Source organism: Leptonotus elevatus, chromosome 18, assembly GCF_054856555.1.
Source record: "Leptonotus elevatus isolate MCC_2025b chromosome 18, RoL_Lele_1.0, whole genome shotgun sequence".
Lineage (NCBI taxonomy): Eukaryota > Metazoa > Chordata > Actinopteri > Syngnathiformes > Syngnathidae > Leptonotus > Leptonotus elevatus.
The window spans coordinates 5,677,775-5,690,294 of NC_141256.1; the positions used below are offsets into that span (position 1 = coordinate 5,677,775).

The 12,520-nt window shown below is 37.3% G+C and overlaps 1 protein-coding gene across 1 annotated transcript in view; it reads left to right on the top strand.

The window, feature by feature from the left end:
• Positions 1-9,266: 9,266 nt before the first annotated feature.
• flrt2 (fibronectin leucine rich transmembrane protein 2) overlaps positions 9,267-12,520 on the top strand; it is a 60,305-nt gene continuing 57,051 nt past the window's right edge. The window contains exon 1 of the mRNA XM_086061330.1: positions 9,267-9,436. The gene's annotated coding sequence lies outside the window, so the exon portion shown is untranslated. The remainder of the gene's footprint in view (positions 9,437-12,520) is intronic.

The following is a 12,520-nucleotide window of genomic DNA, read 5'->3' on the forward strand; positions in this document are numbered from 1 at the left end:
GAACCCACAAACTCAGAGTTTTAGGGTAGACACTCTATCACTAGGCTACTGAGCTGGTCACGCTGTAGTGATCTATCTAGACACACATTTCCATTTTTAAACACTAATTTAGAACATAATATATTGTAAACACTTATAATAATAAATACATTTAGAATACAGCAAATTCATACAATAAATATATTTCCAAGTGATCTATTTAGAATTACTTTCTATTGTAACCAATTTCATTGGTTGTTTAGCTAACCAATAAAATTGGTATGCCCGTAACCACCCGGAATGGTCAATATCTGACCAATCTATTGGTTAATCAAGCCAACATGAGCTTAACCAACTCGATTGGTAGTTTTTTTTAACTAATCTTTTTTTTAGAGTGTATGATAAAAACTATCAAGCGTGATTGAAACTGGATTAAAACTGAGACAAAATTTTAAAATGTGTGATAAAATTAACACTAATTCACCAAACCCTTATTTATTGAAAAATATAGTTCCCCGACCCGAAATTGAAGACATACGTTTAGGGTTTACTGGTGAACAAAAAGAACATGGAGAGTAGCCTTTTCATCGAATCTGGTTCTTTTCACCTTGAATTTTAGAAAGTGTTGTGTTCTTGTATACCCCATATCTATGCGGCTTCGTGAAGTGTTCCTTTAGTTTTGCAAGATAGCTTCTTTTTCAACTTGGCATTGCAAATCATGCAGTTAGGATGCTGACTCTCATCACTCAACTCAACTCTGTGTTTATATAGCTTTTTTTTTTAAAAAAAACACCAGTTTTCTTAAGATGGAACCCAGGCTCAGCAGATATACTGAAAACAGCAAAGGCCCCAGAATTAAACCATGTGGAACACCATACGTTCCGTTATACATGCAAATTCATTACTTTTTTTATTCAACATAGTTAGTATGAAGTAATATAATAATAAAGAAATCACACTACATACCATCACAACAGTCACAAGTCGCACACCAAATTCCCTGCAGCAATAATAGACCACAACCAGTTCAGGGTGTACCCCGCCTACTGCCCGAAGCCAGCTGGGATAGGCTCCAGCGCCCCCTGCGACCTTTGTGAGGACTAGCGGTTAAGAAAATGGATGAATGGAATAATAGACCAAGCAATGAAGCGGACGTGAGCATGGAACATATATGGGACAGAGCAGGAATGGACTGGATTGGATATGTGTTGATTGGGGTGTTGGGGGTACCTTACATAGTGGAGACCTGGTAATGGAGAGCATCACGACTGTTTTTACTTGTGAGCAGGTTTATGTTGTAGCTGTGCCATATGCGTGAGCCAGGAAACGGGCTTTATTAATAGGGTTAAGAGCATGCCATGTCTTGGTGACTTATGGTCTATGTAAGCCAATGTGAAGATGCATTGTTGACAGGCTTTCTGCAAATAAAGCTGGAGGAGGGATGGAAAGAAAAACATTCTCAAGGGGCCTCTCAGGAGCAGGGGACCAACTGGTTTTCTGGCCCGGCCGCTCGGGAGGGTTGTATTAAGCAAGACCGTGCATTCCAGGTGTTGTCTTTAATTGGCAATTCCGCGTGCAATAAAGCATTTCACGTCCTTTCCCTTGTAAAGTGCTTTCATTCCAGCTCCAAATGATGTAATTACCCTGCCGTCCCTGGCGAGAGGGCAGGCGAGAGAGTACAGACGTTTGCTCTCAGCAATAAGTTGGGTGAAGGCTTTGCTGAAATGTGTTTTGACTTAAGAAAGAAAACACTGTAAAGCGACATGTTCACTCACCCAATAAATGTGCACTTTAATTTTATTTTGTGCCTCCCCTGTTTTAGCAGCGACAACAAAACATAAAAATAAAATGTTGATTTTGATGCACCGTATGACGGCTGTTCCAGAATGTTTTGCTTCCTTTTTGGTTTCATCATTGAGGTTTGACTTGAAAACTCTTTTAGTAGGTTTAAAATGAGTTAATCCAGTTTTAAATGTATCCAAAGCTCTCTTGCGCCATTTAAAATTAATATCAGTTTAGTAAAATTCTATTTAACTCCTTACCTCTTTGTCTTTAACTCTTCATTTTTTTTTCTTTTTTAACCGATTTGAATCAACAAGGATAATTTTGGATATGGAAATTAAAATTAATTGAATGTATAGGCTACACCACAAGAAGTGTGCTGTATTTTTTTAATCAATGTTACATTGTTCCAAGCTAGCAAAAAAAACGTTAAGCCTAACGTTACTTAGTATCTTGATCAGCTACGGCAGAGAAGCTCACACTTTTCTTCCTTTGAAAGAAACTTGCTGACCGAATTAATGGGGCGAGATGGGCAAACAATAGAAAATAAGAAAACAGACAACAGCACGGTAAAAAAGAAAGATAACCTACTGCTTGGCAGCTGCATTTCTGTCACTGCCATCTTTGGCAGTTTGTCCAGTCCTGTTCAGCTACAAAACTGTTTCCTTGTTAAACCGGTATCGCACTGTAAATTCTTTTTTAGCATCAAATTCAAGAAGATTGAGCTTGTCTCTCAATTTTTTTCAATGAACTTAATTAATTTGCTCTAGCAACACAACATCCATTGTTAACTAGGATGACAAGACACCCCGTTAAATGGGATAGTCCTCGTTTTGAGCCTTGTGTCCCCAGTTCTGGTGGATTTAACCAGTCCCATAGTTTTGTCTCAGTATTATACAGATCCTATCGCAGTGTCCTGTTTTTTTATTTTATTTTTTCAGTCTAGTCAGCAAGCCAGTTTGTTGGGCCATGTACACATCAAACACACAGTTGTCATAGCGATAAACCAACTTAAAATAAGGAACTGTTAAATCGCTAGCAGGCATGTTTTCGTCATACCAGAACTAGAACTACTTCCTGCTTCTGTCTAAGAATCATGGGGAATGTAGTTCTGCTATCCGAAAGCTGCGGTCACTGGTCAGAACCAACACGAGCTGAGCTTTTCTGGTAGCATATTTCGAATGTTACAACGTGGGACCGGTGCGAGGTAAACACTGCACAGCTAGCTTCCAATAACTGCTGGTACCGAGCAAAAAAGGTTGGGTACTGGTGAGTGCATGGATTTATTTACAGGTGTTGAACTCTCAGCAAAATAGCATTTAGCATAAAAACACAACCACATTGACTAGCGATAAAATTTGTCTTAAATAGTTCCTGGTGAGAATTTATCATATAATTGTCCCGATTTGTAATTTTGAAAAATGAAAATGTGTTATCCTAGTTTATCCCATTAAAGCCGGGAGCGCATTACCGCGTTTCTGCCACTAGATCCGGGAGCGCTCTCGCGCTCTTCTACCTTTAAAGCTAGGAGAGCGGATACGCCATTTTGTTTTATTTTGACCAATTCTCATGGCTGACGTAGATTTGCGGGAGTTATGAAATAAATGACGGCGGCGGGAGGACTTCCAATCAATCTAACCAGTCGACAGTGACATATTGTTAAGAAATATGTTTGTAGACAATGAGGATGTTGAAAATATCGACGGCATTGTAACGGAATGGATGACGAATAATTACCACTCGATCCCCCGAGGTTATTACAACTGTGCTCCAGTGTTGAAGGTAAATATACCCACAAATGCAACATTTGTTTGTTGACTTAAAAAATATATATATTGAAAGTTTATAACAATAATAAACAGGTTTGTGTGAATGCCACAGGTGTAAGCTCTGAAATGTTTTTGGAATTATGTTTCTATCTGCTTCAGGAGCTGAGATATCAATTATTTAGTAGGTATTGACAATATTGTTGAATTTCCAGGAAAACTTCAGGTTTTCTGGGTTGACTCTAAAGTTTTAGAGGCATGTTTTGGCAGGAGCTTTAGGCCTTAATGAGTTAAAGAGAAGTTTAAATGTAATCTGTTTTAGTTTTTGGCTTTAAATTTAAATCTTGGTGCAATCCAGCCTTAGCAAGATAAATGATGGTCAATACTTTCGAATCCTTCTGCTCTCATTTGGCGTCGCCATTTCATACATTCACAATGGCACTTTCACAAGTGATTTCCTGTATTTTCAGACTGGATACAATTACAAATATGATAATGTTGTTAACTATCCCGCAGAAAGATCTTATCATTCAGTATTTTGTGCAAAATTTCTCCGTTTTAGATGGTGTTCACTTCCCCATGAGACCCCAAAGGTCAAAACCAATGGCAAGTGCTGGTCGGCCAAGCGTGCGAAGACGTGTAACAGTAACCTGCGGTCGCTCGACCAAAGCGGATCTCATGATCCACCTGAGAGTTTTGGAAACCTCAAGAACAAGTTCAGCCTGTCAGTTTATGGTACGTAACAAGGACTCCATCTGAACAAGAGAGATTCCACAGAAGACATATGAACAAATAACTAGAGGAAGAAAGAGAACATGTGACTACTTCCTGAGGCCTACCTGGCTAGGATTTAGCATATCAGACCAGCCCATTGCCTGTCACGGTTCCAGCAGTGCCAACATTGCCAAAAAAACAACAACACAAAAACAAGCTGTTCGCTATTTCCGCTGTTCCCATGGGAACGAGCCTTTTGAGGGTTTGTTAACATATCTGCCTGTACTCATCGCACAAACACTACACTTCATGCTTTTTTTCTTTGGGAACCAAGGCCTCATACAGAACCCTGTTATCAGTGCAAGCGATTAGTTGGCACCAATTGTGAAAAGTGCCACAAGGGGGGAAAAGGATCGGGATTCCTGAGATTGGGCTCGCAAGGCTCATTCACACGTTTCCTGTCCTAATAAAGACCACACATGCCCGGCGGCATGAGCGCCGCTGTGGAAGAAAAAGTGCGGTTTAAAAGAAGGGAGGAAAGTAGACCAGCATAAAAGTAAACACATTTGAGTTGTGTTTAATAAGACCCTCTTTTTTTGTTTTATTGCATTGTGCACGTGGGAATGTCAATTTAACAATGACAATCACTCTTTACTTCTCCTTGCCAAGTTGTGTTTTTTGTTTATTTATTTGTCTGTTACTCTTAATGAACGTGTGTAAGGAAGTGGCATAAGCCAAGAAACAAATCCATTAAAATTAGGTACTACAAAAATAGGCAAAATACAGAACGAGAAAGGAAAGGAATTTCTGTAATCATAGTAACAAAATGTTTGTGTGGACGAGTTGATGCCAATGCAAGCTAGTGAATGTGCCAAGTGTGAATCAATATCCTTCATATTGTGTTTCTTTGCATTGCCACAGTTTCCATATAATTTAAGTGTCAATTAAATGTTTTTAATGAGAGTGAATGTGGATAAACCATTAAATAAGAGGTCAGCAATATTCAAAGGTTTTTGCATTTTACTGCTGTTACTCTTAATACGTTCGATTGTAATGTAATGTTTTATCGTGGCTTTATGTGCTGTGTTTTTGCCAGGTTCATACGGTACCCCCCCCCCCCCCACCCTTTTTCTTATGTTTTTTTCCCTCTGGTTTTTTTTCATTTAAGAAACTTGGGGCGCTGTAAAGTGACCCGCCAGCCTTCCCGTTCTGTTTCTCTTTGTTGGTTATTGTTCTCTTCATGTTTCTTGGACAGGTTTTGACTGGGGGAATTGCCCTTTTAATTACCAATAAAGTAATCTGATTGTGACCAACAAATATAATAATAATGTAAAATAATTACAGAAAAACATATCAGACAATAAAAAGCCATTTGTGTGTGTGTGTGTGTATATATATAAATATATATATGACAAACCCTTCAAGCAGGTGGTTTTCCCTTCCATTCATAAACTTATAAGTACTAATAAAATACTGACTTTTTAAAATTGGTTCAATGTATCAGTCAGATCTTTTTCTTTAATTTTGATTATGTTGTATATATTTTTTTCATGATAAATTTAATGTCATTGCAAAGATAGTAAGCAGTTTCACTTGATCTCATGTTATTACTGGAAACCAATGCTATACAAAATAATGGCTTTGCCAAACCAGTGCACACTTATATTAACTGATACCATCTCCGTCTTTTTTCCACATTGTGATTTGACACTTATTTCAGTTTCACGAATAGCAAAAGTCTGCCCATGTTTGTAAAAGAGATCCTTTTTGTGCTGGATTCAAACCACGAGTGGAGAGAGAGAGGCTTTGCTGTGTGCAAGTATAATATTGCTTTGCCTGATTCGATAATACAACCCTGCAAAAACAGCCAGATTCACGAGTCAGTTTAAAGTACAGTGGAATTTTTTTCAGTGTCAGAGTAAAAGATTTTCCAGTCACAACAAAGGCTGTTAGCGAAGATCAGGAAAAGACGCACATTTTTGTTTTGCGTCGCAACTCTCAACAAAAATATATTATATTCAAATTTTATGGGAATGTCTGCATAATGGTTTGCTGGACATGGGCGATGCCAGGGTTGAAGAACCGTGTGAAGAAAAAAATAATAATCACATCATAATGCTACAAATAGAAAATATTATATTTTCTTGGGCCCCTGTCAGTCATGGACACTTAAAATTGTCATCAGTTTTGTCCTCCTTTATGCTCCTTTTGTTGGACCTCAACCCAGTGAGCAAAAACTGCACCACATTCTTTCTTTCTTATTCAAATTGCATTGTATTGCTTTTGGTTTGATGACATGACATTATGCACGGAAAGTAGAAGGTTGATGAAAAGATGACAAATGCAAAAATGTGTTGTGTTGACAGAGGAAGGAAAAAACAGCGCTGTTACAAATGTGGGACAAAGAACATATGAATCAAGCCAAGTTTTTGTTTTCTCATGTAGAAATGTAAGGTCTGCGAACTAGGCCATTTTAGACATCACCCTAAATGTGAAGGCAAAAAAGAAAGTAAAAAAAAAGGTACTTTTTTGGGGGGGGGGGGGGTCAAACCTTAATTATTTTTGTCATTCGTTGCTAGATTATATATTCTTTGAATATTAACTATAAATTAATAATTTTAAAAAGGAGATTTTATCTCCTTACCGCCACACAAAAGTGTGAAAAACAATCCTCAGCTAGTTGCTTAAAAAACTTTCCTATTTGCATATTTTCATGCTCTTTCTGTGACACACTAATGCCGCAAAATGGTGCCAAAGCCCTGACTAGCAGCAAATGAATAATTGGTTTCAGAGATGAATATTTTTGTATGCTGGGTGGAGTTTACCATGGGTTGCTGTAAGTTTTTGCCCTGCTGAGTCATCAACGGTGCTCAAAGAGTTAAAACAAAGACAGTCTAATTATCAAGGTTGTTTTAGTTAACGAAAACTAACGAAATAAATGGAAATTGAAATAAAATGTTCATTCACAAAACAAAATAAAACAAAAATGCTTTTAAAGAGATAGTGTTTAGAATCTAGTGGCTAGTGGTGAACTAATAGAATGCAATGACCAAAGTTTGAAGCGTGTGCATTTTAGAGCATGTGCACTACGGTGTCTCAGAGAGACTATACTTAGCGAGCCTAACACCAATTCCTATTTTCGGACATACAAAAGCTCTTCTCCTTTGGTCATCCGCCGCAGGAAGATGTCGCCGAAACATGTCAGCGTGGCACGACTAATGTAATATAATTAGAGATTACTAGAACTGCTGTTATATTAAAAAAACGATATGATAGAACATATTTTTCTGCATATTGTTGAAATAAATTGTGGATTTTGAAATTGAATGAATTATTAGTTCACCGCCAGATGGCACTAAATTCTACACATTCTCTTAAAAAAATAAAAATAAAAAACAACAGTAACCAAAACTACATTTAGCGTTTACAGAACAAACTAAAACTAATTATATCTAGCCAAAATGTCCCTCGTTTAAGTCTTTGGCAATTATTTGAGTACATGAGCCTTTGCCGTTTTAAAGTGTATTTATTTCGGTGTTACAGCACAGTCGTTAACATATTTTATATATATATTTTTTTTAGTTGTATCTTGTCCAAAATAAATTCACAAAATTATATATATATATATATATATATATATGCTAAAAAAAATAAACTAATACTAAAACTAATGCTCTGAAAACAAAATAAAGGTAAATAAAATAAAAAGTCAACATGAAATAAGAAGCTATAGTGAAAATGTAAAAAATATATTATAATCCTGCTAATTGTTCCTTGACAAATTATAATTTTACGCTTATAAATGCAACATACATTGATAGTTAAAGGTAATGGTGTAGAATGAGTTTGAAGTCAAATTTAAGTGTATAACCATAAAGTTCTGGTTGAAACTATTGATATAGGCAAGTCAAAACATTTGAGGGGTGGGTGTCAATTACTTGGAGTTCATTCATGCGATTCTCGTCAGGACTTGGTCCCGATCTGCCATGACTAGTGGGGGCTTATTCTCCCCTTCTCATGTTCTTCTCATAACATCTCTTGTTGAGACTGGACCTTCTTTTGGAATAACTGTAGCAAAAAAATCCAACAAAAAGGCAAAACAGACGTTCAGAGTTAATCCTTAAATGTTCACTGAACTGAAGTATGTTGAGTTGTGGTACGATTTCTGGCGAAGTCAGCGGCTAATCTTTTGACATTGTTCATGTTGCAAAAAATGCAAATAAAAAAGAAAAACAGTCATTTCATATTCTCTCTCTCTCTTTAGAGCCTTTTTTTCCCGTGTAAGAATCTCGTATGAATTCAATATGACAATAGGGGGCATTCAATTGAGAGGTTCCATGGCACACGTTAGTTTGTATATACAGAATAAAGTATATTATATGACTAGTACTCTCTTGACAAAAGACGATTCGTTGAGGCAAACACCCGAAACGCTGAGTGAGCAATAAATCTAGCACTTAGGGGAATTTTAAGTGTCTAACTGCTGCTCAAGTCCACAGCCCCAAGTGCTGTCAAATGTTCTTTGGCCCCACGACATCCGCTGCCTGTGACCCCTTTAACTCCTGTTTTGTTCTCAGCACTGCAGGCCCCTCAGACTACACCCCCACCCTAAGACACAAAACCGCCCTACAAGGCTGACACCCCATGAGACAGACCCCTCTTGACTGTGTTCCTCCACACTAGCCCAGTAGCCTTTGACCTCAGCAGCACCTCTGTCTCTCTGTGTGGCTGCCCTTGCATTCCAGTGCAGCTCTGAAACCGGAGTCGGCGGTGAGCTCATCGCTGGCCCGCACATTTTCAGGAGTTAAATGATACCAAAAAAAAGTAGAGGAAAGAAAAAAAACAAGAAGAGGGAAAAAGGGAGAGGCATCCACCGGTGTAGGACAGGTCTGGAACTGGTTCTGTTTGTGTCTACTCGCCAAGGCACCTCAGGGGTTAAGTTACATGAGAGACAGCGAGGAGGAAGAGGAAGAAGTCGTCTTTGCTTGTTGTCTGTCTCCTTTTCCTTCCAGGGCCAGACTGACTGCTACCTTCATTTTCCTCTTGACACGCGCTAGCAAGCCTGCCGCCCTCCCATATGTGCTTAAAATTTAACGACCTCATATGTGGGAGCTGTCCTGGGATGTGAGGGTGACCTGGTGATCTTGCGTTTGCCACTCTTCTTCTCTGCTATGACCACAAGTTGTCCAAAGGCGGTAAGTATCCCTCTTTAAATTTTCTTACAGTGTGTATTAAACAAAACGAGCCACATTACGGCCACATGTGCAATCTAGATGAGATGAAATACAAGAGCTGTCAATGTTTATGAAGTAGTTATTTACAGTAAATATGGTATTGAGATAACGAATATTTTGACTCCCAAGTGGTAAAATTATTGAACCAAGACATACTGTACCTCACAATATAATTCAGTACATTTCTACATCCATAAAAATATCAAATGAAACCAGATTAAGCCATTTCTAGACATATTAAATGACTTGGAATTATAGTGCATGATATTGAATGGTAGTGTTTGAAATGCATGCATCGACTGATGTGGAATGATATTTAATTATATTGGAATTAGGTGCAATTATATTAGTGCAATATGTGAGTGAAAATGTGGAATTGTTTGCTTGGAGATTTGAATGAATTTAATTGTATGGGATTAGGTGAAATTATATTGAATTAATTTTGAACAGGAACGATATGAGCCCTAACCTGAACCCATTCCCTCGAAATCAGAGAGGAACTTTGTTGGTCAAAAATATGCAGTATTTAACAAAAAAGTTGGATTTTTTTTTTTGCTCTATGGGAGTTGGTAGAATGTTGAAATGTATCCCGAGGTGAAATGAATGAGCAGAAGATTGAGAATTTTGAATGGGTGTAAATTGTTGCATGTGTCATTGTTGAAATGTATGTTGTTTGTTATGGTGAAGTTTTTTTGATATGTGGCAAAATTGTTAATGTTAGGAATGAGAAAAATAATAGCCTGAGAAGCGTGTATTTTGGGAACATGTTGACGTTGGAATGGTTTGAATTGGTCAAGAACTGTAAATGTAGAAATAGTTAAAAAGCAAAAATGGCAGAATACAAAATTATAAATGCGTGAATGCTGACATTTCTCTGATTGTATCAATCAAAATTCAGAATTTCTGCATTATTGACCTTTCCTTTAAATAGGGTCTCATCAGACTCTGCAAATGGCAGTACGTGTACAACTTGCATGCATGCAAATGGCTTGTGTGTAAATGAAACTTTCCAGTATCTGATAGAGAATCTTTCAAATCCTCATTGTGTTCCATCTCAGGATCTATATTGATGAGTGCTCCCAGTTAATCACAGCACAAGTAATTAAACCAATCAGTCTCACTCTCCTGCTGAGTTTGGAGGATGTCTGAAGAAAGTGAGCAAAGTTGAAAGAGAGAGAGAGGCTGAAAGCTCGAGTGAATGCTTCAAAGCGGGACCTTTTTATTTCATGCATTATTCATGATTGGCTTGTTTCTTTCCTGCTCCCTGCCTGTTGTTTAGTGACCCGCTGCACTTGTCTTGTCAACCTTCTGCTTGACGTCTCTCTGAAGCTCGCTTTAAAACACTTACTGATGATTTTAATAAATGGCCCGAAATATAAAAGGTTGAGCACACACAGTACTACAAGACATAAAATAATTTTTGCATCCTTTCATGGTGGATACAAACAAAACAAAAAAACAACAATCTGGAGGGATTTAAAGTTATAAATCTGTCACCGACATTTCCTCTCTATGTGAAAAAACGTTTAAAGTAATTGCGAGCATTTTCATGCTATAACTTTAAAAAATGTCTGAGGTGAAACAGTGGCAATTATCTTGCAATGGTCTCATTATTTAAATGGCTTTGGAGTGCTCTATTGCTCTTGCAGGTAAACACACAATTCTTCTTGGGAAACAATGACGCGCCTTTGATGAAAAGCTTATATTTTTTTCTTTGCCAGGAGAGGTGCCCCAATAACCTCCATTTACAAAGCCTATTCACAGTATTCACTTAACACACTACCAGCAAGCCACCCCTGCCAATGAACATGATTAATGAGTAAACATTACAGTGTACAGGGAATAGCAACACATAACGTTGGCATCATCAACACATAACCCCAACACCTTAATGAATGTGTTGAGGTCACAGAGTGGCTTTATTGTCACGTGTTTGGCTTTTAGCTGGTTAATACTTACTGGAGCATCACATAAAAAAAACAAGGAAACTAATTGGAAAAACATTATGTTCTTACAAAAATATATCATCAGCAAAAAAACAAGCTGGGATGATTCACTCTTTTTCAACTATATTCCAGTTAAATGAGATCAAGCATCCTCTTAGTGGACGAACCTGCCCAGCGTTTGCAAGCGTGTTTGTTTTTGTTGACGACGTGACTAGATTGTGTCATTAATCAATGTTTCTGTTGCTTTTTTGACATTTATAAACTGGAATGCAAGCAATTGCGGTGGTAGTCCAACCTCTCATTTATGTAGTCATTATTTTTCATTAATTAGTCAATTAATTGAAATTTCTAATCTAATTTTAAAGGCTTGTGCCACTGAGAATCTTCGATGCATTGGTTAGAATGTGTATCTTCAAGTAAATGCAATTTGTTTCAAGTGGACATTTTTAAAATCTGTGGTCATTTGAAATCTGATTCTACAAAAAGAGCCTAAAAGATGAGCAGTGCGTAAATTGTGTATTATTGAGCTAACTCTTTTATTGTTAGGAAATTGAAATTAATATAATAAAATCAATAAACATATTTAGAAGAGGGATTAACCGGTTATCAAGTGGGCCGATATGGATGCCAATATTTGACATTTTGACAAATGTCAGCATCTGTTATTTATTTTTTATTTTTTACAAATCCAATAAAGCTGGTATTTCAATGAGTGGCAAATGCTTGCGAATGTAGCGAATTTGGGGGGTTTGTCATGGTTCGCGAAATGTTGCAAAAGGTTACATAATTTTGAACATGTTTAAAAAAAAAAAGAATCACTTTCTGCGATGATCTGTTGAAACCTTTTGCGAACCCTGACAAAAACAAAAACAAATTACTAGTACAGCCGCAAGCATTCATCGTTGAGATACCATCTTAAGAGATCAATTCAAAACCGGGTTAATTTTATAAAAGATGCAACTGACACCCTGCACTTTTGATAAGTAGAAGTTGCATATTTCAGCCCTGGTGACATTTTAGAAAACTTTTGCTGACACTGGGAACTAACTCCCTGCACTTTTTATAAGTACAAGTTGCATATTTTGCTTATGATTAAATT